Raw genomic sequence first — 6,000 nt, forward strand, 5'->3', positions numbered from 1 at the left:
AAAGTGGACGATAAAGAAAGGGTGCACGGACGTAATTCGCTTTTCGCAACTTTTCGGATTGATGCGGAATGCCGAGGAGCGAATCCTGTACGTGAGGGAAACGATGATTGGCATTTATGGGCAAGCTACACCAACACAAGGGAGGCAATGAATAGGATCTTTCCGTCAAGGCCAACATTTCTCGCCCATGCCGAGATCAGCCTGGTGGTGAGCTGCTCTCTCGAACCGCTGCAGTCCAAGTGCTGTCGGTAGCCCCGCGATGCTGTTTGGGCGGGATTCCCGATTTTGACCCGGTAACACCGGAGGAACAAGGACATATTTGCAATTCAGGACAGCGAGTGCCTCGGCGGGGGGAGAACTTGCGAATGGTGGTGTTCCCGTGGATCTGCTGCCGTCATCCTTCGAGGCTGCGTTGGCCATGGGTTTGCAAGGTGCTGCCTGAGGAATTCTGGTGAATCTTGTAGATGCCGGGGGAAATGAATGACCCTGCCGCCGCCGCTGTCCCCGATCACCGGGGAGAAACCTCTCTGCAGTCGACCTGACGTGCGGTGGCTCCGGCCCGTGCCATCTGATTGGTCGTCAGCGCGACCTACGCGGCTACGTAACAGAAAAGCACGGGGAAAGCACAGCGACTGCTGCAGAGTGATCTTCCGGTCTGGTTGGATATCTTGGAAGGAAGGTAGACGGTAAGGGAATAAAGGAACTTTGAATATCATCAAACTGATGGAAAGGATAGTCGGCAAATATGACCTCCACCGTTGGAGTATTAATGTGCTATCGCTTCTCGGCCTTTTGGCTTGGAATATGTGTAGTTTCTGTTCTTATCAGTTTAATCGCTGATATCTCCCGAAGGTGGGAGTGTTTGTATTAAATGGATTTTTGGAGCAGGGAGATGGCTTAAGGGCTTGCTCTGTCCTCTCCATGTATCAGCCTGGTATTGCAGTGTTTCCAGGAATGGTGCACCCAACGCTTACCCAAGTTCAAAAGCAGGTGAATGCAATGTGAATCTCTTGCCTTTGCTAGTTTGCCGTGTTGATGGCAGTCAGTGATTGTTGCATCTATTGTCTTTTCAGTTGCAGGAAACTATCGTCTTTTGTTACGGTTTTTCTGTCTTATGAACCTGCTCTGCAGTTACCTGATGAAGGTGCAGCACGCTGAAAGCCAGGACAGGGGTAACCCCAACGTGCTACAGGGAACATTCTGGAACCAGGGGCCTGCCAGGAAGGTAACTTGCCAATTTGAATGAATGGATTTGCCCTTGTCTGCCGTTTTGGGCTTCTGCGGTCGTTCTTGGAACGTATCCCACCGATGGTACGGCGGTGGCGGGGGTGGGGTGACTGCTGTAATTTCAAAGAACCCCGTTGGGCTGAAACCTGGTGTTGTGGGATTTTTAACACAGTCAAATCAGGTTGTGGGATCCCATGACTCAGCCAATGTCAAATGGCTATCAGATCAGCCCCCACAGCCCCTTCCCAACCCCCCACCTCCCGAGGCAACAAATTTATCCTAATATTTTCTTGAACAAGGAAGAAATGTCTTTAGTCTGTTTCCTGAATAGAGTGAAACCCCCATCTCTGTTTGTTTCTTCGCAAACTACTGTACGGAAGCGACCTGCTTTAGTAGCTACGTCTGTACGTAAAGATTATTCACGCAGACGATCGCCCAAGGCTGGAACTGGCTTCAGCTCCCTGGTGCCACCAGGCAGCCGTACTAACCACTGATCCACTGTGCCACCCGTACGATTTGGAACGATTGTCATCATTTGCGGTGCAAGTAGCGAAACAGTTGTCAGTTTGTCAACTGGGTCGGATTATAATGTTGTCAGCGATCTGCAGCAATGTGAACGGAGATGTCGAATCGAGCTGCTGGTGGTGATGAGGCCGCTTGCAGCGTGACATGTTTACACGGGGAGATCAGCTCCCTCCCCATTCTCCACAGAGAGTCGGATACAAGTAGAGAGGATATTGAAAGTGGACGATAAAGAAAGGGTGCACGGACGTAATTCGCTTTTCGCAACTTTTCGGATTGATGCGGAATGCCGAGGAGCGAATCCTGTACGTGAGGGAAACGATGATTGGCATTTATGGGCAAGCTACACCAACACAAGGGGAGGCAATGAATAGGATCTTTCCGTCAAGGCCAACATTTCTCGCCCATGCCGAGATCAGCCTGGTGGTGAGCTGCTCTCTCGAACCGCTGCAGTCCAAGTGCTGTCGGTAGCCCCGCGATGCTGTTTGGGCGGGGATTCCCGATTTTGACCCTGTAACACCGGAGGAACAAGGACATATTTGCAATTCAGGACAGCGAGTGCCTCGGCGGGGGGAGAACTTGCGAATGGTGGTGTTCCCCGTGGATCTGCTGCCGTCATCCTTCGAGGCTGCGTTGGCCATGGGTTTGCAAGGTGCTGCCTGAGGAATTCTGGTGAATCTTGTAGATGCCGGGGAATGAATGACCCTGCCGCCGCCGCTGTCCCCGATCACCGGGAGAAAACCTCTCTGCAGTCGACCTGACGTGCGGTGGCTCCGGCCCGTGCCATCTGATTGGTCGTCAGCGCGACCTACGCGGCTACGTAACAGATGGACAGAAAAGCACGGGGAAAGCACAGCGACTGCTGCAGAGTGATCTTCCGGTCTGGTTGGATATCTTGGAAGGAAGGTAGACGGTAAGGGAATAAAGGAACTTTGAATATCATCAAACTGATGGAAAGGATAGTCGGCAAATATGACCTCCACCGTTGGAGTATTAATGTGCTATCGCTTCTCGGCCTTTTGGCTTGGAATATGTGTAGTTTCTGTTCTTATCAGTTTAATCGCTGATATCTCCCGAAGGTGGGAGTGTTTGTATTAAATGGATTTTTGGAGCAGGGAGATGGCTTAAGGGCTTGCTCTGTCCTCTCCATGTATCAGCCTGGTATTGCAGTGTTTCCAGGAATGGTGCACCCAACGCTTACCCAAGTTCAAAAGCAGGTGAATGCAATGTGAATCTCTTGCCTTTGCTAGTTTGCCGTGTTGATGGCAGTCAGTGATTGTTGCATCTATTGTCTTTTCAGTTGCAGGAAACTATCGTCTTTTGTTACGGTTTTTCTGTCTTATGAACCTGCTCTGCAGTTACCTGATGAAGGTGCAGCACGCTGAAAGCCAGGACAGGGGTAACCCCAACGTGCTACAGGGAACATTCTGGAACCAGGGCCTGCCAGGAAGGTAACTTGCCAATTTGAATGAATGGATTTGCCCTTGTCTGCCGTTTTGGGCTTCTGCGGTCGTTCTTGGAACGTATCCCACCGATGGTACGGCGGTGGCGGGGGTGGGGTGACTGCTGTAATTTCAAAGAACCCCGTTGGGCTGAAACCCTGGTGTTGTGGGATTTTTAACACAGTCAAATCAGGTTGTGGGATCCCATGACTCAGCCAATGTCAAATGGCTATCAGATCAGCCCCCACAGCCCCTTCCCAACCCCCCCGCCTCCCCCCCAACCCCCGAGGCAACAAATTTATCCTAATATTTTCTTGAACAAGAAAGAAATGTCTTTGGTCTGTTTCCTGAATAGAGTGAAACCCCCATCTCTGTTTGTTTCTTCGCAAACTACTGTACGGAAGCGACCTGCTTTAGTAGCTACGTCTGTACGTAAAGATTATTCACGCAGACGATCGCCCAAGGCTGGAACTGGCTTCAGCTCCCTGGTGCCACCAGGCAGCCGTACTAACCACTGATCCACTGTGCCACCCGTACGATTTGGAACGATTTGTCATCATTTGCGGTGCAAGTAGCGAAACAGTTGTCAGTTTGTCAACTGGGTCGGATTATAATGTTGTCAGCGATCTGCAGCAATGTGAACGGAGATGTCGAATCGAGCTGCTGGTGGTGATGAGGCGCGCTTGCAGCGTGACATGTTTACACGGGGAGATCAGCTCCCTCCCCCATTCTCCACAGAGAGTCGGATACAAGTAGAGAGGATATTGAAAGTGGACGATAAAGAAAGGGTGCACGGACGTAATTCGCTTTTCGCAACTTTTCGGATTGATGCGGAATGCCGAGGAGCGAATCCTGTACGTGAGGGAAACGATGATTGGCATTTATGGGCAAGCTACACCAACACAAGGGGAGGCAATGAATAGGATCTTTCCGTCAAGGCCAACATTTCTCGCCCATGCCGAGATCAGCCTGGTGGTGAGCTGCTCTCTCGAACCGCTGCAGTCCAAGTGCTGTCGGTAGCCCCGCGATGCTGTTTGGGCGGGGATTCCCGATTTTGACCCGGTAACACCGGAGGAACAAGGACATATTTGCAATTCAGGACAGCGAGTGCCTCGGCGGGGGGAGAACTTGCGAATGGTGGTGTTCCCGTGGATCTGCTGCCGTCATCCTTCGAGCTGCGTTGGCCATGGTTTGCAAGGTGCTGCCTGAGGAATTCTGGTGAATCTTGTAGATGCCGGGGGAATGAATGACCCTGCCGGGAAATGAATGACCCTGCCGCCGCCGCTGTCCCCGATCACCGGGAGAAACCTCTCTGCAGTCGACCTGACGTGCGGTGGCTCCGGCCCGTGCCATCTGATTGGTCGTCAGCGCGACCTACGCGGCTACGTAACAGAAAACCACGGGGAAAGCACAGCGACTGCTGCAGAGTGATCTTCCGGTCTGGTTGGATATCTTGGAAGGAAGGTAGACGGTAAGGGAATAAAGGAACTTTGAATATCATCAAACTGATGGAAAGGATAGTCGGCAAATATGACCTCCACCGTTGGAGTATTAATGTGCTATCGCTTCTCGGCCTTTTGGCTTGGAATATGTGTATTTCTGTTCTTATCAGTTTAATCGCTGATATCTCCCGAAGGTGGGAGTGTTTGTATTAAATGGATTTTTGGAGCAGGGAGATGGCTTAAGGGCTTGCTCTGTCCTCTCCATGTATCAGCCTGGTATTGCAGTGTTTCCAGGAATGGTGCACCCCCCGCTTACCCAAGTTCAAAAGCAGGTGACTGCAATGTGAATCTCTTGCCTGTGCTAGTTTGCCGTGTTGATGGCAGTCAGTGATTGTTGCATCTATTGTCTTTTCAGTTGCAGGAAACTATCGTCTTTTGTTACGGGTTTTCTGTCTTATGAACCTGCTCTGCAGTTACCTGATGAAGGTGCAGCACGCTGAAAGCCAGGACAGGGTAACCCCAACGTGCTACAGGGAACATTCTGGAACCAGGGGCCTGCCAGAAGGTAACTTGCCAATTTGAATGAATGGATTTGCCCTGGTCTGCCGTTTTGGGCTTCTGCGGTCGTTCTTGGAACGTATCCCACCGATGGTACGGCGGTGGCGGGGGTGGGGTGACTGCTGTAATTTCAAAGAACCCCGTTGGGCTGAAACCTGGTGTTGTGGGATTTTTAACACAGTCAAATCAGGTTGTGGGATCCCATGACTCAGCCAATCAAATGCTATCAGATCAGCCCCCACAGCCCCTTCCCAACCCCCCACCCCCGAGGCAACAAATTTATCCTAATATTTTCTTGAACAAGGAAGAAATGTCTTTGGTCTGTTTCCTGAATAGAGTGAAACCCCCATCTCTGTTTGTTTCTTCGCAAACTACTGTAACGAAGCGACCTGCTTTAGTAGCTACGTCTGTACGTAAAGATTATTCACGCAGACGATCGCCCAAGGCTGGAACTGGCTTCAGCTCCCTGGTGCCACCAGGCAGCCGTACTAACCACTGATCCACTGTGCCACCCGTACGATTTGGAACGATTTGTCATCATTTGCGGTGCAAGTAGCGAAACAGTTGTCAGTTTGTCAACTGGTCGGATTATAATGTTGTCAGCGATCTGCAGCAATGTGAACGGAGATGTCGAATCGAGCTGCTGGTGTGATGAGGCGCGCTTGCAGCGTGACATGTTACACGGGAGATCAGCTCCCTCCCCATTCTCCACAGAGAGTCGGATACAAGTAGAAGAGGAAATTGAAAGTGACGATAAAGAAAGGGTGGCACGGACGTAATTCGCTTTTCGCACTTTTCGGATTGATGCG

The 6,000-nt window shown here is 51.1% G+C and overlaps 3 non-coding genes across 3 annotated transcripts; all 3 read left to right on the forward strand.

Annotated features, from left to right (window-relative positions):
- Window positions 1-776: 776 nt before the first annotated feature.
- LOC132831595 (U2 spliceosomal RNA) lies at window positions 777-968 on the forward strand. The gene has a single exon (XR_009646556.1). It is a non-coding gene; the product is annotated as a U2 spliceosomal RNA (small nuclear RNA).
- A 1,784-nt stretch (window positions 969-2,752) lies between these two features.
- Window positions 2,753-2,944, forward strand: LOC132831596 (U2 spliceosomal RNA). The gene has a single exon (XR_009646557.1). It is a non-coding gene; the product is annotated as a U2 spliceosomal RNA (small nuclear RNA).
- Window positions 2,945-4,752: 1,808 nt separating this feature from the next.
- On the forward strand, window positions 4,753-4,943 carry LOC132831916 (U2 spliceosomal RNA). The gene has a single exon (XR_009646866.1). It is a non-coding gene; the product is annotated as a U2 spliceosomal RNA (small nuclear RNA).
- Window positions 4,944-6,000: the final 1,057 nt, after the last annotated feature.

This window comes from Hemiscyllium ocellatum, chromosome 33, assembly GCF_020745735.1.
Source record: "Hemiscyllium ocellatum isolate sHemOce1 chromosome 33, sHemOce1.pat.X.cur, whole genome shotgun sequence".
Classification (NCBI taxonomy): Eukaryota; Metazoa; Chordata; class Chondrichthyes; order Orectolobiformes; family Hemiscylliidae; genus Hemiscyllium; species Hemiscyllium ocellatum.